Source organism: Lissotriton helveticus, chromosome 3_2 (assembly GCF_964261635.1).
Source record: "Lissotriton helveticus chromosome 3_2, aLisHel1.1, whole genome shotgun sequence".
NCBI classification, from domain to species: domain Eukaryota; kingdom Metazoa; phylum Chordata; class Amphibia; order Caudata; family Salamandridae; genus Lissotriton; species Lissotriton helveticus.
Window position 1 is genome coordinate 75,430,568 of NC_136062.1, and position 19,559 is coordinate 75,450,126.

Here is a 19,559-nt window from a genome sequence, read left to right on the forward strand (position 1 = left end):
AAAACCCATACCAATGCTAACCCCTAAAAATAACCTTGCCACTCCAAAACCCCTAGCACCCAAAAACCCATACCCATCCTAAACCCTGAAAAATGTACTTACCACCCAAAAACCCACACCCACCCAAACCCTAAAAATAACCTTCAAACCCAAAATCTCATACCCACCCTAAACTGTAAAACCCCCTTAGCACCCAAAAACTCAAACCTGCGCTAAAGCCTAAAAATACCCTTACCATCCAAAAGCCCATACCCACCCTCAGCTCAAAAATTACCCTTGCCACCCAAAAACCGATAGCCACCTTAAAAACCCCTCAGCACCCAAAAGCCCATACCCACCCTAAACCCTTAAAATACCTTTACATCCAAAAACCCATACCTACCCTATACACTAAAAACCCCTTATCACCCAAAAGCCCATACCAGCCCTAAAAATACCCTTTCCAACCAAAACCCATATCCGCCCTAAACCCTAAAATTACCTGTGCCACCCAAAACCCCAAACCCACACTAAACCCTAAAAGTTCCTACAAAGCAAAGAACCATAAACTCTTAACCACCCTGAACCCTAAGAAAACTTTTCCATTAAATATATATCGCTCCGCTTGCTGAAAGCGGAGCAGAATTGCTTTTGGACAGAGGGAGCTGCATGTTCAGCAGCTCTCTCTGTCTAAAAGCAAAGCCGGCTCCCGCAGGACGGGGGGAGCCAGCAGGGACTGCGGGAGCCTTATAGTTCCCCCTGCGGTCCTCATCAGTAACAAGTGGGTGCCCTGGGTGGAACCAGGGCAACCACATAGAGGCCGAGCCTTGTGTATGGGGTCCCCGAGGCCCAAATTGACCCGGGAGGGGGCTGCATGGCTCCCCTCCCATTTTTATTATTTTTGCTAAATAAAAAAAGGCTGGGCCCGGGGTGGGGGCCCGGGGTGGGGGCCCGGGGTCAAAATCGGCCAAGGGAAAGGGGGTCACACAGCCCTCTCCATGGATAAATAAAAAAAAGAAGACCGGCAGGTCGCCAAAGGCCCTGAACCCTTCTCCACCACTCTGCAAACGCGCCTCCTGGTGCACTGCTGATTGGGGGATGAAGCCCCCTTGGCTCCAGAGGGTCCTTGGGGGGCAGCTTGCCCTCTTGTTACCTGCAGTAAGTCCCACAAAGCAGAATTGCACTCCTGTTTGGGTGAGGAAGTCCCATTGGCTCCAGAGAGTCCTTGGGGGTCAGGAAGCCTTCCTGTAACCGGCAGTAAGTCCCACACAGTGGAATTGCTGAGAGGTGTTCGTAGGCCATGCCCCCTTTCTCCACCACTATATAAACGTGCCTCCTGGTGCACCAACATCCAAAAGAACTGGATGCAGTTCTTTTGGATGTTGAGGGTGCTTGGGTGCCAGAAGCCCTCCTGTTACCTCCAGTGAGTCCGACACAGAAGGATTCCTGAGAGCTGGTGGGAGGCCCGCACCCTATATTTGCCACTCTGCGAACGTGACTACTGGTTAAAAACCATTGAAATTCACTTAAAAAACTAAAGGTTACAGGGACGTTATAGTTAGGAAATAGAATTTGAAAACCTTACAAATTCACTTAAAAAATAAAGGTCACATGGGTGTTATACTTACAAAATAGAACAGCCACTCATACAACTGGTCACTCACTCATATAGCCACTCACATAGCCACACACTCACCCATACAGTTACTCACACACCCACGTATTTACCTACACAGTCACTCACACACCCACTCACTCATCCATACAACTTTTCAACACAGCCACTCGCTCACCCATACACCCACTCACATACCCACACAGCCACTTACAAACCCATTCACACAGCTATACAAGTACTCACATATCTGCTCAGTCACCCATGCAGCCATTCACACAAATACTCTCCAATACAGCCACTCACACACTAACTCACTTAACCAAACACACACTCAAGAGCCACTCATCCATATAGCCACATACACACTGAGTCACTCACTCATACAATCATTCCGACACCCGCTCACTCATCCATACAATCACTGCACACCTACTTACCTACCCATAGAGCCACTCACACAGCATCTCACTCACCCATACAGCTACTTATACACTCATACACCCAAGGATACAATCACACACACACTATTTTTTTTAAACTTTTTTCTGTGACTCGCCTCAAACCGAGTGCCGAGCTGGCTGGTTTGATGTGCTGGCAGACAATCAGATTTCAGCACGAGATTGGGAGGGGTCACAGATCTTCTGTGTCTCTATATATACAATTGGAAATATCTTTAAATAACTCTGCAACTACTGAACGGATTTACACCAAATCACGAAAACGTACTTCCCTCTTAAAACCTTTAATACTTACATATACTTACCTTTTAAACTTTTACAATGAATATGCCTTTACCAATCACGCCTTTAGAATGAAATTCGTTATAATGGCATGCATAGTAAAGGCATATTCGTTATAAAATCACGTGTGGTAAAAACTTGCATGGTAATGTCGCCTACGTGGTTAAGCCTGCATGGTAAAGTCATGTGGGGCTCTGACTCTGTGGTAAAGGCTGTTTCCTCAAGCACTGCACATCACCCAAGACCCTGAAGTGGATCCAACGTACACTGGAAACCTTTGCCGTTGACTGGAGCAACTGTTTGTGAGAATTGCAGACAGCGGCTTCCACTGTTGTCTGCTGGGGTAAGGCAAAGGAGTGTGTTGGACAATCACTTAACGCACTGCTGAATGAGTGCTCAGCCTTAAGATTCCCTGCACTAACTCCCTCAAAAGCCTGTGACTACTCACCATCACTACCACTGAGAGTCAAGTGCTTAAAAGGTTGTACTTGTCCCATGATGGATTCCACCGGCCCAAACACTGCAGGAACGTAGTATGGCCCAGTCCACTACCCTGACTCAAATGTCGCTCATAAGATATATAACCATGAGACAACACCCGAGCCCAGGACAGGGGGTGGGAAAACAAAACAAGGGAAAGAGACTTCGGAGACGCTTCACCCCAACCTGGACAGCAGACCAAACACTTGCCACCACCTCCACGCTTCTGTACCTGAGGAGTAATACACACAATTACTTCAGAATCCCTGACTCCTACTTAACAGCCTCCCTCCTTTCCCATGACCACACTCCGCCATACACAATAACAACCTCCTTACTTGTTTTCAATACAGGATTGGCCTCGGGAGGTCCTGGTAGCAGGCAAGACAAAGCTTCTGCAAAAGCTGCTTCTTAGTCCAGGGGAGATTCCGATAAAGCGCTCCTTCTCCAGGGATTATAAAACGGGTGTTTGGGGGAAAAAGCCTTACTAAGGGCATAAAAACCCCCCTAGTGACAATCTTTATGCTGAAAATAGGGGCCCGGGACGAGTAGGATACGAACAGAAACAAACACAGCTTCCGGCACTACTCGCGCTCTTCCGTGTCTTCAGCGCGTCGGAAAGCGACCAAGCAGCCCATAACGATGAGGACTGGATACACGAAATGCGGAAACCAAGCGCGCTACTCGGCTTCCACGCAGCGTCTTCTGAGATGATCCTGTTGTGTCCCCGGAGACGTCCAAATGCTCGTGCTTCTTTTCCGGGTAAGTGTCCGAGGGGGCTGGAGCCCCAGTGATTCCTCGCAATCCAAAAATGGACAGCACAATGAGTCCACAGGACTAGGTCCAAAAAGCAGGATAAGGAAATACAAAATTAAGGGGACAGGGATCGAGTGAAAGCACAAAGAGACAAGAAACTGGGACCAAAAGGAAGGGGAAAAAACTAGCAAGGGAACACGAGCCCGTGAACCCAACAAGACAGGATTTAGAAACCACAGCCCAGAACCTGGAACCCAAAAATACAAGATACCAAGCACTGGTTCATGGGCAGGGCCAGTCTTAAATATCCGGCAAGGCAGGTCATGTGATGGCAAAGCATGGCCATAGAAAACGGACTGGACCAGCTTCCTAACATCCCAGTTTTGTAGCTCCATGGTAGGATGGACTCTGAAACATAAGAGGCAAACAACGCAAGCCCCCACGACTGAGGCCTAGTAGCCCCCACATGGCTCTTGGCCCCCTAAGACATCCATCTGCAAGGATGGCCACTGCTGTTGTCTTCTGCAGTAAAGTAAACCAGTGGTTTGGATCATCACTTATTGCACAGCAGGATAATGGCTGAGTTTGGACCTCCACAGTAAATTACTCAGAAGCCTGTGACTGCTCACCCTCACTACCACTGATAGTCAAGTGCTGAAGGGATAGTACTTAGCCCAGTTTTCTAGAGCCATACTAGGATGGAACCTGAAACATCAGAGACAAACAATCTGAGCCCCCACGACTGAGGGCCAGTAGTCCCTGCTTACCTCTTGCTCCCCCACCCCAACTTAGTTTGATATATGAGGCCCTAAAACGGATACTGTACCTCAACAAGACCAAGAGGTAAAAATCATATTTGCTAATCAATTTACGTGGAGTGAGTGATTGAGGACTGAGCTTGTGTTTATGCTACAGGCTTTTATGGTAGATTTGTTTTGGGTGAGGTATTTTGCCCGTTGTCCTAATTCTTAAACTCCTTAGCAATCATCAGGAAGGATTTTAAGACCTAATTAATATCCATAATATGTTTTAAGAAATGGATGTTATCTAAGCAACATTTATTCCATTCTGTACGCTCACTGATTTTATATAGTCTTTTCTCAAAACATTAGACTTATGAATTGGTGTTAGACCTGTCAGCCTTAGGATAGCTTTCCATCAAACTTTTTGCTTTACTCCTCCATTTTTGCTAGTCTTGGTTTGCAAAGTGTAGCTGACAGTTGGTCTTTGTGTATTGCTCACAGACAGTGAGACAAAGAGGAATGATAGAAGTCAGGATGGGCCATCTCTGACCTGATAAGGGGGAGGCGAGTTACCTACTACACGTGCACATCACCAAGGCACAGCCCAGCACACTCACAAAGGGTTTTTACACTAGTCATTTGTGACCTCCAGACAAGCTGGGAACAGGGCAGCAGAGACAGGAAATTTCAAACACCTCTGGGGGTGGAAACCTACAGCACCTTCTCCTACTTTGAAGTGAGCACCAGGTATAAATAATGGAGCCTCAGACCCAACTCTTCAATAGACATGTGGACCCGTGGAAGACTCAGTTTACCATCAAACGTTTTGCTCCAGTCCTCCATTTTTGCTAGTCTCGGTTTGTTAGCCTTAGGAGTCTGTGCACTTTCCCAATGCAAAACCAACAAGTTGATGGATGGAATGTTTGAATTAATCTGGGCCACTGCAAGTCACTTGGGTCGCATAAAAATCCATATTTTTTTGCCCACCATGCCACCTCAGTTTGGATCCAGCCGTATGCAAATCAATCTTGACCTTGCCCCTCATGGGAACAGTCCAGCCCGAACTGCCAGGACAAGGCCTCCCTGAACTAAAACACAAGCAACCTGGGCTGTCAGTTCAGGCTAGACTGTTCCCATTGGATCAGGGTCAAGACAGATTTGCATAAGGGGGGGTCAAAACTGAGGCGTCATGCTGGGCAAAAAACAATGGATTGGGATATGGACCAAACGATTACCAGTGGTTGAGATTAATTAAAGCATTCCAGCCAAAACCTGGTTGTTGCAGTTGACTTTTAGAAAGTTGCATTTTTCTTCTGCCAACCATTTGGTGCCTGCTGCCTGTAACCTGGGTCACATGATGAGGTATAGCTAACAGTTGTTTTTTGAGTATTGCTCACAGACAGTGGGACAAAGAGGAAAAATAGCTGGCAGGATGGGCCATCTCTGACCAGATAAGGGGGAGGCGCTGTCACCTACTACAATTGCACATCACGAAGGCACTGCCTGTACACTCACAAAGGGTTTCAACACCAGTCATTTGTGACCTCCAGACAAGCTGGGATAAAGGCAGCAGAGGAAGAAAATTTCAAACACCTCTGGTGGTGGAAACCTACAGCACCTTCTCTTACTTCAAGGTGAGCACCAGGTATAATTAATGGACCCTCAGACCCAACTCTTCAATAGACCTCTGGACCTTTGAAAGACTCAGAAAAATTGGTGTGCTGCTCTGTAAGAAAGACTGCTACTCCGTTGCCCTGCTGCCTGAATGAAAGGACTAGACCTGCATCTTGATCCCAGGACCACCAGTGACTCCAAGGGCTAGTTGGCTGGCCTTCTGATCAGAGCCTCAGCGACAGAAAAGGATCCAACCACCCTGAATCTGTACTCTGCCTACTGTGAGTCCTGCCCCCCAGAGTGGCGCCACGCCAGTCCTCGACCCTTGGAGGTGGACTTAAAGGTGCTTTGCCAGCCTAACTGTGGTCTTCACCAAATGTGGTGCGAAGCCCCAAAAAGCCTCACCCCACAGCTACAAGCTTCATCTGGAACAATGCTGAGCATTGCAGAGCCTTGACACACAGCTGCCAGCTTACAAGGAATTGATGGCGAGCGATGCAAAGCCTGTCCATCCAACTGCCTGCCCAATAGAACAGACGTGATCAGAAGCAAAGCATACCGCACAGCTTCACAGGAACTGACACAGCGAAACGCAGCCCCTCACAGCTCCTTGGAACACACGCTGCAAGACGCAAAGACTCACAAAGTAATGCCGTTCAGACCGCGCAACAGGATTTAAGGTACTTTGCTCAGTGGGCCTAACTGGTTCCCTGTATACGACCCCCGCTCCATCATTGTCGGCCTGAACATGTGACTTGTCCCAGTCCGGCACAACCAAGAAACCCACAGTTGGTGCTCTCTGCTTTTGTGCACTGTTTTGTACCTCAATCTTTGAAAATGCATACCTCCGGTTCCACAAAATGGATTTTTGTCGTTTGGTGTCAAATAATTTATTAAATTGTACTCTAGTTTCTGAATTGGAGTGGGGTTTTTCTTGTGTTGTGTTTTCACTTCATTACTGCTGGAAGTGCTGCATAAATACTTGACACTTTGCCTCTAAGTTAACTCTGACTGCAGTGTGCCAAGCTACTGGAGGGTTAAGCACAGGTTAATTTGGGGCTACAGGTGACTCTACCCTGAGAGGAATTGTGGTAGCTGCTTGAGTAGGGTTCACTGATTCAACCAGTAGCCAAGCAGCCAATTTACAACAGTTGGAATGAAATTCCTAGATGTGTACAAAACCAAGGCATTGTGGCAAGCTGGCAAATCAGTCTTGCCCCTGCTCCAATGGGAATAGTTCAGCCCGAACTACCATTTCGATCTGGCACAGAAAACCTTTTTCCACGTCCACGCCTTCCTTTTTAAGGCATATAAGTCATTCCTAGGCTAGGCTCTGGTTCAATGTATGTAAAAAGTGAGACATGTACTTCTAAGTTTTACATGTGCTAGTCGTGAAAAATGCTTACATTCATTTTTTAATGCTGCAAGGCCTACATCTTCCATAGGATAACATCAGAGTTACCTTATTATATTTTATAAGGGTATTCATCAACTGGAACCAGTTAACCGGTTCATGTCTGGTGTCTCTGAAAAACTAATTTAAAATCCTAACCTATGTAAAGATGGATTTTAAGTTACAATTCTGAAAATACCACTTTTAGAAAGTTAGCATTTACTTTCCTTAGCTATTTGCTGCCTGCAGCCTGTCTCTGTGCCTCTAGAAGCTTCTCCCTAGATCAAAGGCACAATTGGGTATAAATACTGGACCTCAGAGACTACCACTTTGACACATTTCTGGACCTGTGGATACTCTGCTAGGAAGGACTGCTGTGCTGCTACAAGGACTACCACTGTGCTGCTCTGACAACAGCTGCCCTGCTTTGCTGACCTGCTGCCCCCTTGTCTGGGTGAGAAGGACTGGACCTGCATCTCTTGACCCCAGAACCCAGAAGGACTTGAGGGTCTAGCTGGCTGACCTCTTAATCAGAAGCCTCAGGGGCATTGCAGGCTCTCATTTGCTTCCAACAACCTTGCACCTCCACCTGGACTCTGCCATCTGTGCGTCTACCCTTCCAAGTGGTGTCACCCCAGTACTGGACCCATGGAAGTGGGTTTAAGGTCCTCTGCCAGCCTGTGTTTTCCATGGAACAGAGGTATCTCCCCTGCTGCATGGCATAAACCCGAGCAGAACCAACGCATCGCTACTGCTGCGTGGATTGGACCGGTTGTAAAGACCCACATCACATCATCATCAGAATTGCCACTCTACGACACATCCTCAGTACAGGCACTCACATCCCTCACCAACTGCTGCCTCAACGAAAGACTCCACATTGCGGCTCCTTGGAAACAATGCATTGCCCTGAATGCACGCTGCATCCTTGATGACAACGTAGGGCCTCGCACCCTAGCATCGCCACATCTCTGAACCGATGCATCGGTTTGGCTGCGCAACGCATCTTCAGCCCAGATCCTCGCAATGCTCTGCAAACCAAGATTAAGGTATCTGTTCTGCAGGCCTAACTGGGTCCCTGCAGCAAGCCCTCACTCCATCGCGATCAGCCTGAAATTGTGACTTTGTTCCAGTCTGGCGCAACCAGATATCCACAGATGGTGCTTTGTGCTTTTTGGTGTTATTTCTGCTAAAATCTTTCAATTCCAAATTCTCTGGTTCTTCTGATTGGATTTTTGTTGTTTTGGTCCTGTTTTATTTATTAAAGAAAGTTCTATTTTTCTAACTTGATGTGGGATGCTTTTTGTGTGATATTGTCACTCTATTATTCTGTTTGAAGTGTTGCACAAATACTTTACACATTGCCTCCAAGTTAAGCCTGACTGCTCTGTGCCAATCTACCACAAGGTTGGGGACAGGTTAATTTAGGGTAGATTTGTACGGCACCCTGTCAAGGATTGTGATTGCTGCTTGACCAGACCTCATACCACAGTCAACCAACAACAGTGTCTAGCGTATAGTCTATTCCAAAATATGATTTCAACATTTGCCTCTATTTCTCCCACTACGCACAACTGATTCCTTGGTGAGAGGGGGCACAATTGTGGTTTCTTGGTCCAAAGGTATTGACAGATCTTGATTATGACCGCCTTTGGGCTACAACAAAAAAAGAGAGTAAACCCCCTGTGGCATTAGTGTCTGGCCTCAAGTAGAGGCACAGAAGGAAAAATCAATAAATGGTAACCCAGCGAGGCAGCATGGCTGTTGGGCATCAAACCTGAGGAAGAAATTAGCAGCCACTGGAACATGATCTTCTAGATGGCCACAAGAAAAAGCAGCAACTTCAATGAAAAGAGGAAGTGACAGAGCCCCCACTCCTTTGCCCACTCCCCCAGCAGGAACTACATAATACTTCTGTGAAGGACCAAGGTAGCAGCCTGAAACTTGAATGGGTGGCAGACACTAGACCGCTCCCGATAGGAAGAGGCAATCCAGTGGTCAAGAATGTAAACAGTCTAGCCAGCATCATTCCAACAAGATGATGAGCACAGAAGGGGCACTAAGGGGAACAAGGAGCATGGCAGGCCATCACCCTGAGCAAGAACCTCCACAAGGAAGCCCAGTTCCTTCACTAGAAAAACAGGAAACCAAATAGCCTCAACAGCCACAACAGGTGTTGGTAAGGACTATCTGCCCAAACAAGATTTGCATGACGCAGGACAATCCAATAGTCATAGCTAGAAGGTTCAAAAGGAAGAACATAAAATAAACTAAGGGCCCACTTCTTAAAGAAAGTCATAAAAAGACAAGAATGTATAATAGTTTACAGACGTAGGCCTGGAAACCATACTCTTAGTAAACTTTTGTGAGATTTTATCACAAGAGCAAGTATAAAAGAGTGTATTTGCTTTGCAAAAATCATCTTAGTGACTGCAAATTCACTTTACCTAACCCTCTTTTCTCCTATCATGGAAAATGTATACTCCTGACCTTTTCCACTGAGGTAAGAGAATTGTTAGAATCCAGCCCCTGCCATAATATTAGCCACACTAGACTCGGAAAGGCTATTATCAAAGGTCTGATGTAATCACTCCATGACACAGAAAGAGACATGTGGATTTTTTTACAGGAACGTTAGATTTATGAAACGTCCCTTGAATACATTTTAAGAGGCGAAATTTGTGTTGGCTGCAAAATGTACAGTACAATGTAAATATGTGATGATTGTATCAAGAGATTTGGACTACAATTTATGTTTTTTCAAAGCACTTTTGAGAAATTAAAAGTATTTTGAATCGTATCCAAGAGACTCTTCTTTGAGTCATTAGACTAAGAACAGGTATTTTCCTTGGACCTTGGAATTAAATTAACCAGGGGTTTTAGACATTCACTTGAGCATATAGGCTGATGACTGAGAGGTGATGTTGTCCCAACCCTCACACCTTCACATGAGGGTCAACGCCCTTCTCAATACATTTTCTAATATAGAACAAGGGTATTAATTAGCAAGTCTTGAGATTGTCTGCGCTCCTGAAACGTTTATCCATAACTATTTTTTGATAGTCAAGTTTTATTGATTTTATGAGAGACCAACAAAAGAGAACAATACTAGCATTGTACACAGTAACCAGTGCAGAGCAAGAGCAGAGCAATGGAGCACCCACATACATGAATTGATCAGTGTGTAGAATACATTGCAACACCCACCCCAGTCCTTGGTTGTTCAGCAACAGTCTCACCAATTAGGGGCCTCAGGGGGGAAAGAAAGGGGTTTATACAGGCCGCCCCCCACTCAAAACATCTAGAACAACAGTGGCCTGCCCAAGTACACCATGGAATCAATGACCCCTGTTTTATGTATTTGTGCCTCTTAGACAGAGCGTATTCTACAACCTCCTGTCTACGTGTGCTCAATAAAGTCACAATTTTCAAAATATAAAACTGTGTGCGTGACACCCGTGTAACTTAACCATGACCTCCCGGTGCCTTCCTGAACAGATGTATCATTCAAAAAAAGAGGGAGGGGAGTTGGCAGAGCCTCACGGGAGCAACACCCGGGGAGGAATTAACAGGCTGGTACTCGCCTGTATCCTCACGTTCTCATCATCAGCATCTGCCAACTATCAACATAAGGGGGACAAAAAACAGTGCAGAAAAAGAAAACCTGTACGTGTTGTGTATAGAAGACCCAATATGGTATGCCAAACTCACACGTTGAGATCTGGTCCCACCACCTGTTAAAAAGAGCTAGGCTACACTGGCTCGACTAATTTTATTCCATGCTGTGTTCCCACTCTGTTTAAAAAGCCAACATGTTTCATTGCCTAGTTTTATTTACCAGCAATTTCATCAGCGCTATGGGTCAGCGCGATCTCTGCACGTCTTGATTCTCCGTATATTGTACCTGTGGTTGTACACGAAAATAAAAGCACACACAAACATTTACTCACTGTGTCTTGCTGGGGTGTACCCAGCAGCAACTGCAACTACACCGTCTAGTGTATCAAAGAATACATTACCAGGTGGCTGTTGAACTCACGCCTACCACTGCCCCCGTAGAAGAATCAGGGTTGCCGGATCCTATAGCTCAAGTTAGGTTCTGTAAACCGCCCTTGGTCAGTTTCTAAAAGGGGAGACATCGTTCAATTAAAAACATTCGAAACAGTCATATCCCTTCATCACTGCCACTCGTTACTAGCTCCTCCACGTCTGTATGTTTATGTGGCTTGCTAGTATGGTCTCCTAGGGGTGTCACCAATTATATGCATCATCCTCCAGTTAGGTTGACATTTACTTAGAGGGAAGACGCCATGCCGCCCGATTCAGGGTTTCTTTGAAGAGGAGGCGTTGACATCAGGGAAGACGAGGCACAATCGGCTAGACCCCTTTCTCGTCATCCTACCTGCTATGTTCAAGCCAGGCTTTAACAACGTGATTCTGCTAGTGCAGTAAGAAATATGTTAACCTTACCGAAATTCATGCAGGAATGGCCTCCGCTCACCCGCCTATGTGGACTGCTCACTGGTGTTTGTTTATTGAGCACGCCGAGCCAGCCCACGTGATTCAGGGGTCCGTGGTTACGCCCTGACGGCCCAGCGCGTGGATTCCTGGAACAGGCGCGTACACCGCGGCCATCTTGGAACGGGGTGTTCGCTCTGAGATTAATCAGGAAGCTGCTGTATCCCAGCGCTGCCTCGGCATTAATTCCGGTTTTGATTATAGGATCGAATGTATATCGATTTACTTGTTACTAGTGTTATCACACATTTTAATAATTTTAATTAGTCCACTCATCCTTAAAGTCGGAAGTACAATCATGATTTCTAAAAAAGTGTGTGTATAGTTAATTACTGGTGCATATATATTATTATAGCACCTAAACTAGTCACTACACTCCCGGTGGGTGGCTACTACCCCTCATAGGCTTATGAGCCCCTGGAGCTACTTTAAAAGTTCACTATAAGTGTACCTTTGCGTACATACGTGTCAGTTGCTGATACTGTATATTTGACTCATAGTGCCACTCCAATGACCTATCTTCAGTGACTGTGTATAATCAAGAGGCGAGGATGCCCTGTCGGTCACCACGATCCTACCAGATCTATTCATGTATATCATAATCCATACATATGGTGGGTAGCTGGGTATTGGTGGATATACTATCCTAGACCCCAGTTAGGACATTGTGCTCTATTTTGATCATCACGAGCTAGCAGACCGCCAGTAGTTGGTCCGGCCTGATGCTGATTATCGTAGTCTCTGTGTAATTACAGTGTTGTATGAACTAAGTGGTAGATATTCTGTTCCACTCAATAACATCATTAAGGCCATGTCGGACTGTACACTCTTCAAAAATCCAACGTGCCTCTTTCCTGAAGAGTCTGTTCTCCATATTAAACTGGCTTGCCAACACTTTTTCAATCACAAGCCACCGCAGATCCCTGGGTTGATGTTTTTGTGTGATGAAATGTTGTACCAGTTTGGTGGTCAATTTGGCTGCTTTAAGTGTGCTCAGGTGTTCTTGGATTCTAATTTTAATTTTTCTTGTTGTAAGCCCTATTTAGTGCATCCCGCAAGGGCATGTAAGTCTGTAAATGACGTTATTAGAATTACAGTTACTAAAACTGTTGAGATACCAGGTCTTCCCGTTAGACCGTGTGATCATTTTAAATTTGCTCATTAGTGCACACACTGTGCAACCCCCACATGGATAGTGTCCAGGTGGAATGCCAGATTGCTTCGTCTGCGGCACAGGGCATGTGTGAACCAGTCTGTCCCTAAGGCTTGAGGACCGTTTGAAGGCGAGTCTGGGTTGGGGCATTTGCATCGTAGTAGTAATCAGTAGGTGCCAGTGTTTCCTGATTATCTGGCATATTTTCGTGGAGCAGGGACCAAAAGTGGTGACCACCGGAATGCATTCCTTCTGTTCTCTGGTGTGTCTTTCCATTAAGGCCTCCCTAGGGGGATTGAGGGCCCGCTTGCGTGCCTGTTTCACGACTTTCCGAGGGTAGGCTCTCGAAGTGAGTTTACTGGCCAGTTCCTCAGTTTGTTCTAAATAGCTCTCCGTGGACGAACAATTTCTGCGATACCTCAAAAATTGTCCCACTGGGAGGTTGTCCCGGAGCGCCCTTGGATGGAAGGACCTATAATGTAATAACGAATTTTTATCGGTCGGTTTCTGATGGACCGTTGTTATTAATTTGTTGTCTAGAGCCTGTATGTCAAGGTCTCACTTGTGTGGGAGGGCCAAAGCAGAACAGGCCAAAAATGTATTTTTAAGAAATTGTAGCGTTCAGGATTGACAAATAAAGCACAAAGAATTCTACTGTTTTGGGGTCATCCTAGTCACAGGCCTTTGGCCCACCCAAACAAGTGAGGTATCATTTTACTCGGGAGAACAAGGGGAACACTGGGTGGTAGGACATTTGTGCCGGCACGGGGATCCCACGCAAAAATGTATGGGAAAAAAAGTGGTTTTTTAACCTAATTGTAAGGTTTGCAGTGAATTCTGGGTAGGAAAACGTTGGGGGACCCACGCATGCCATACCTCCCTGGACTCCCCCGGCTGTCTAGGGAGGTGCTGTTTGGGTTTGGTAGTTTCCAACGATGGCCGCCGAGCACCGGGCCAAAAACTCAGGTGCCCCCCCCAAAAATAAGGTAGTTTTGCTATAGGTAATTTTTAAGTCTCCACTGTACGATTTGGGCCTTTTCCTGTTGCAGCCACTATGCCTACCCAGGCAAGTGAGGTACTATTTTTATCGGGAGACCTGGGGGAACGCTGGGTGGGTGGAAATTTGAGGAACCACGCAGATTCCCCAACTTTACCACACAGACATGTGAGAAAAAAAGCGATTTTGTAGCAAAATGTGATGTTTGCAGTGGATTCTGGGCAGGAGAATGATGAGGGACCCACGCAAGCCATACCTCGCTGGAGTTCCCCGGGTGTCTAGTTTCCAGAAATGTGTGGGTTAGGTAGGTTTTCCTAGATGGCTACCGAGCCCCGGGTCAAAAACTCATGGGAACCCTCTTGCAAAACCAAATTGTTTTGACTGAATTAAGTTTTCAGTTCAACAGCGTGAGATTCTTGGGACAATATTGCATGGAAATTGTGACAGACATTTTCAAGTTTGCAGGACATTGTGGATAAAAAAATAACTTTGAATTCACAAGAAAGACATGACCATATACTCCCATGGTTTAACAATAATATCTATATTTAGTAAGTTATTTATAGCAGTAATGTACACCTTAACAGAGTTACTCAAAAGTCAAACATTCCAGGACGGCTATCTATTCCTCAAAGACACACACATACAGGTTGGATTTGGCACGAGGGCGAGTGATGGTTCAGTACATAACATTTTATTAACAAGATATTTCAACGAAATGAAATGCTCTGTCAATAAATAAAGGCATAAAAACAAACCAGTGACTCGCAACTCGTGAGCTGTAAAGCCACGACAAGGCACCAACCGTTTTACAGGCCATTCACGCACCTTTCATACCTGATACACACCAGACCATTGACACCATCCGGAAGGAAAAGCAACACATTACAACATTCACAAAAAGGGACAAGGTACACCCTACTGCAGAATGAGAAAAAAGACAAATATTACTGCGCAGCCATCCGCAAGCACACACACATACTGGTTGGATTTGGCACGAGGATGAATGATGATTCAGTACATACAATTGTATTCGCAAGTTATTTCACAAAAATGAAATGCACTGCGAATCATTGAAAGTATGAGAAACTGAACCACTGACTCACAGCTCGTGAGCTGGTAAGCCACGTCAAGGCACCAACCGCTTTACAGGCCATTCATATACCTTTCATACATGTGACACATACAAAACATTCACACCGCCAGCCGCGGGCCCAAAACATTACAACACTCACACCAGCAGACAGCGCCATTCAAGGGCCCATCACTTTCACACGCCCACATTCCTGACACTGCAACTACATAAAATGATGGACTGCGTGGAGTGTCGCTCAACTAGCAGTGTGTGTAGTGACCAACAGAAAGTAACTACTCACACACCGCCAGCCGAGCACCAGTCCACCCACACCACCATCCAAGCACCAGGCCATGCACACCGCCAGCCAAGCACCACTCCACGCACACTGCCAGCCAAGCGTCACTCCACGCACACCGCCAGCCAGGCGCCACTCCACGCACACCGCCAGCAAAGCGCCACTCCACGCACACCGACAGGCAAGTGCCACTCCACGCACACCGACAGCCAAGCGCCACTCCACGCACACCGACAGCCATGCACCACTCCACGCACACCGACAGCCAAGCACCACTCCACGCACACCGACAGCCAAGCACCACTCCATGCACACCGACAGCCAAGCACCACTCCAGGCACACCACCAGCCAAGCGCCACTCCACGCACACCGCCAGCCAAGCGCCACTCCAAACACACCGCCAGCCAAGCACCACTCCACGCACACCTCCAGCCAAGCACCACTCCACGCACACTGCCAGCCAAGCGTCACTCCACGCACACCGCCAGCCAAGCACCACTCCACGCACACCTCCAGCCAAGCACCACTCCACGCACACCGCCAGCCAAGCGTCACTCCACGCACACCGCCAGCCAAGCGCCACTCCAAACACACCGCCAGCCAAGCACCACTCCACGCACACCTCCAGCCAAGCACCACTCCACGCACACTGCCAGCTAAGCGTCACTCCACGCACACCGCCAGCCAAGCACCACTCCACGGACACCTCCAGCCAAGCACCACTCCACGCACACCGCCAGCCAAGCGTCACTCCACGCACACCGCCAGCCAAGCACCACTCAACGCACACCGACAGCCAAGCACCACTCCACGCACACCGACAGCCAAGCACCACTCCACGCACACCGACAGCCAAGCACCACTCCACGCACACCTCCAGCCAAGCGCCACTCCACGCACACCGACAGCCAAGCACCACTCCACGCACACCGCCAGCCAAGCACCACTCCGCCCACACCGCCAGCCAAGCGCCAGCCTACGCACATCGCCATCACATTTTGAATTTTTTTAAACAAAAAAATAAATAATTGCAAAAATCTAGTAACACAAAATCTGTAACTAAATACATTGCACAAATGCCAACCTTAAAAAAGAATACAAATTATTTAAAAAACACAGACCAGGCAGTAAATTTTACCACTCATGGATACTCCCAAAAATTATTTTGTGTGTGGTAAGCTCTATAGCAAGCAGGCACACACAACCCAGGGTTAGAAGGACACCCAGGACAGTAAAGACGAGTCTCCTTCCGCAAACCTCTTCGCCAACAGACTCTACATCTCCTAGTGGGAAAGTCTTTTGTAGATGTGGGAAGAATGTAATCAGGAAAGTGGCGATCTTTCAATCGAGCCACATCCTCCACCACTCCAAATCTAGGAACACTTACTTGCTCCACAACAACAAGGCTAGATATCACAGAAACGGAAGAAATGTCAACTTTGACCCAGGAGAACACTCCTTGAACACAATAAAAGCATTGAAAGTTGCTAAGTTGAAAAATGGATGGCCAACTTCTTATACCAAACATAAGCCTTCTGAAGAGCAGTGTAAGGTTCCAACCTCTGATCTACTCTGTCAACACCACCCATGTGCTTATTGTACTCCAGAATGCACACAGGTTTGTGCACTTCAGCAACCTGACCCCAAACTGGCAGAGGTGAAGTACTCTCATCATGGATGGTAGTCAGCATGTACACATCCCTCCTGTCCACAAACTTCACAGCTAGTAGTTCGTCACAACGTAAGGAACTGCACTGACCCCTCTGAAAATTCTTGCAAACAAGCTCCTTTGGAAAACCTTTGCGGTTAGAGTGCATTGTGTCACATGCAAAAGTGTCCACTTTAAACAATTCCTTAAACAATTGCACAGCAGTGTAGAAGTTATCAAGGTACAGATGGTGGCCTCTGTTGAACAGTCTTCTAGCAAGATCCCACACAATTTTCTCTGACACTCCAAAAGTGGACGGACAACCAGGGGGGTCAATAGTGGAATCTCTACCAGTGTACACACGAAAATTAAAAACATACCTTGTCTTACTCTCAGACAACATATACAGTTTAATTTCATAGCGTGCCCTCTTGCTAGGGATGTACTGCCTAAAAACCAAACGACCCTTGAACAAAACCAAAGACTCATCAATAGAAATTTCTTTCCCAGGAATGTAAATCTCTGAAAATCGATCAACAAAGTGATCAAGAACAGGCCTAATCTTAAAAAGACGGTCACAGTCAGGGTGACTACGTGGCAACGCCAAACAATTATCCACAAAATGCAACGTGCGTAGCAAAAGTAAATACCGATCACGAGTCATAACAGCTGGAAATATGGCTGTTGCCATCAAGGGACTGGTAGACCAATATGAAGCCAGGTTCGGCTTCTTTAACAAACCCATCAATAAAGTCAATCCCAAAAACTTCTTCAGCTCTTCCAGATTTGTGGGAGTCCACCGGGTAGCTCTAGAGTGGGGCCTAAGTTTGTCACTGTTGACCCTCAAAAACTGTGCAGCATACAAATTAGTCTGCTCAACAATCTCACCCAAAAACACATCATCCATAAATAACTGAAATACTGTATAGGCAAAAAGTTTTCACAATCCACTCTACACCCTGCATCACCGCTAAAGGCAGGCAACACCGGCTGCACCATGTTAGGATCAACCTAGAGTCCAACACTTCCAGTAGGAAGACTAGCAGCGTCAGGCTGCAATCCAGCTGCCTCTTGCACCATCTGCACAGCAGTGTCCTCCTCTAACACAAGCCCTTCATCTGCACTGAGAGTACCTTCATCATCCGATGATTCCATGTGGAGAGAAAACTCACTGCCAGAATCTTCCCCTCCCATCCTCTCCCTCAGACGCACTGTCAGTGTCATAATCCAGCTCAGAGGAAGACTCAAGAAGCATACCAACCACCTGCTGAGCAGTCATTCTACGGCTAGCCATAATGATTACTAATAAAAGTAAATTGTCACACAAGACAACAACAACAATCACTATGTAAAATAAACAATGAACAAAATTCACCTTTATCAAAAATACCTATACACTGCAAAACAAAACCACTCACTTGCCTGAAGCAGCTAAACTCAACATTACGTACCCTGCACAGACACAGTATGGATCAACAATATCCCATTAAAAAGAAAGAGAAAACAAAAATACACATAAGACAATGCAAAACACATCACAAAGAATGTCATGCTCAAAACAGTAACTAAATGCCACTATGACACCGCTTACAAAACAAATTACATACATTACAATATAACTCATTTGGAGTACATACAACAAAAATAATTTTTCTTACCTAAAAAATGCAACTACACAAAACTGCAGAACAACCACTGTCGAAACCGCAAACAGGAAGCAAAAGCTTTACACTAGATTTAAAAAGAAGAAAAAAAATTAGATTCACATATTCAAAAAAAGCACCAGTCCACCTGCCAAGCTAAGGGGTAGGTGGGCCTAACAGTATAAAATCAAAAGGGGAGCAACCCTTGCCCATGAGGCCACCCCCCACCAAAACAAAATTTTTAAAAACGCTGGTGTCTAGTGGCTTCTGCCCCCCTTGGGGACAGATGGGACTAAACACATTCTGCTACTCTACCACTCAAAGAGGCAGTAAAGGCCACAATCATCCTCCCATAAAGGGGGAACGACCCATGTCCAAGGGGCGGATCCCCAACATAAAAATAAACCCGGGTGCCCTAGTGACCCATAAAAAACCCAGCAAAACTGCCATTCAAGACAACACCAAAAGGGGGATGATGGACGGAGCCCGTGAGCAAATCTAACACTCACCCCCAGTCAACTGATCTTGGTTTAATCCATCATCATTATTTAGCTCAATTCACCAACCCAGGTTACACATGGCCAAATGCAAATCAGACTGACCCTTTGCACTTTGATTGCCCTAAGTTGGCAGAGGTGGGTCCCTTGCTCACTTTGCCACTGGACTTAAGCTAACCTGGCTGATAACGGCTGATTAGCCAGTAACCAGTCCCATTATGGTTGTTTCCGGGCCAGGTAAGATATGGCTTGGCAGTTCGGGCTGGACTGCTCCCATGAAGCATAGGGTCAGACTAATTTGCATATGGCCATGTCTGAACTGGGGTGCTGCAGTGAGCTACAACCTGACATCATGGGCATGCCAAAATGGCAAGGCAAAATATTTGTGCCAAAAAAGGGTAGTGAC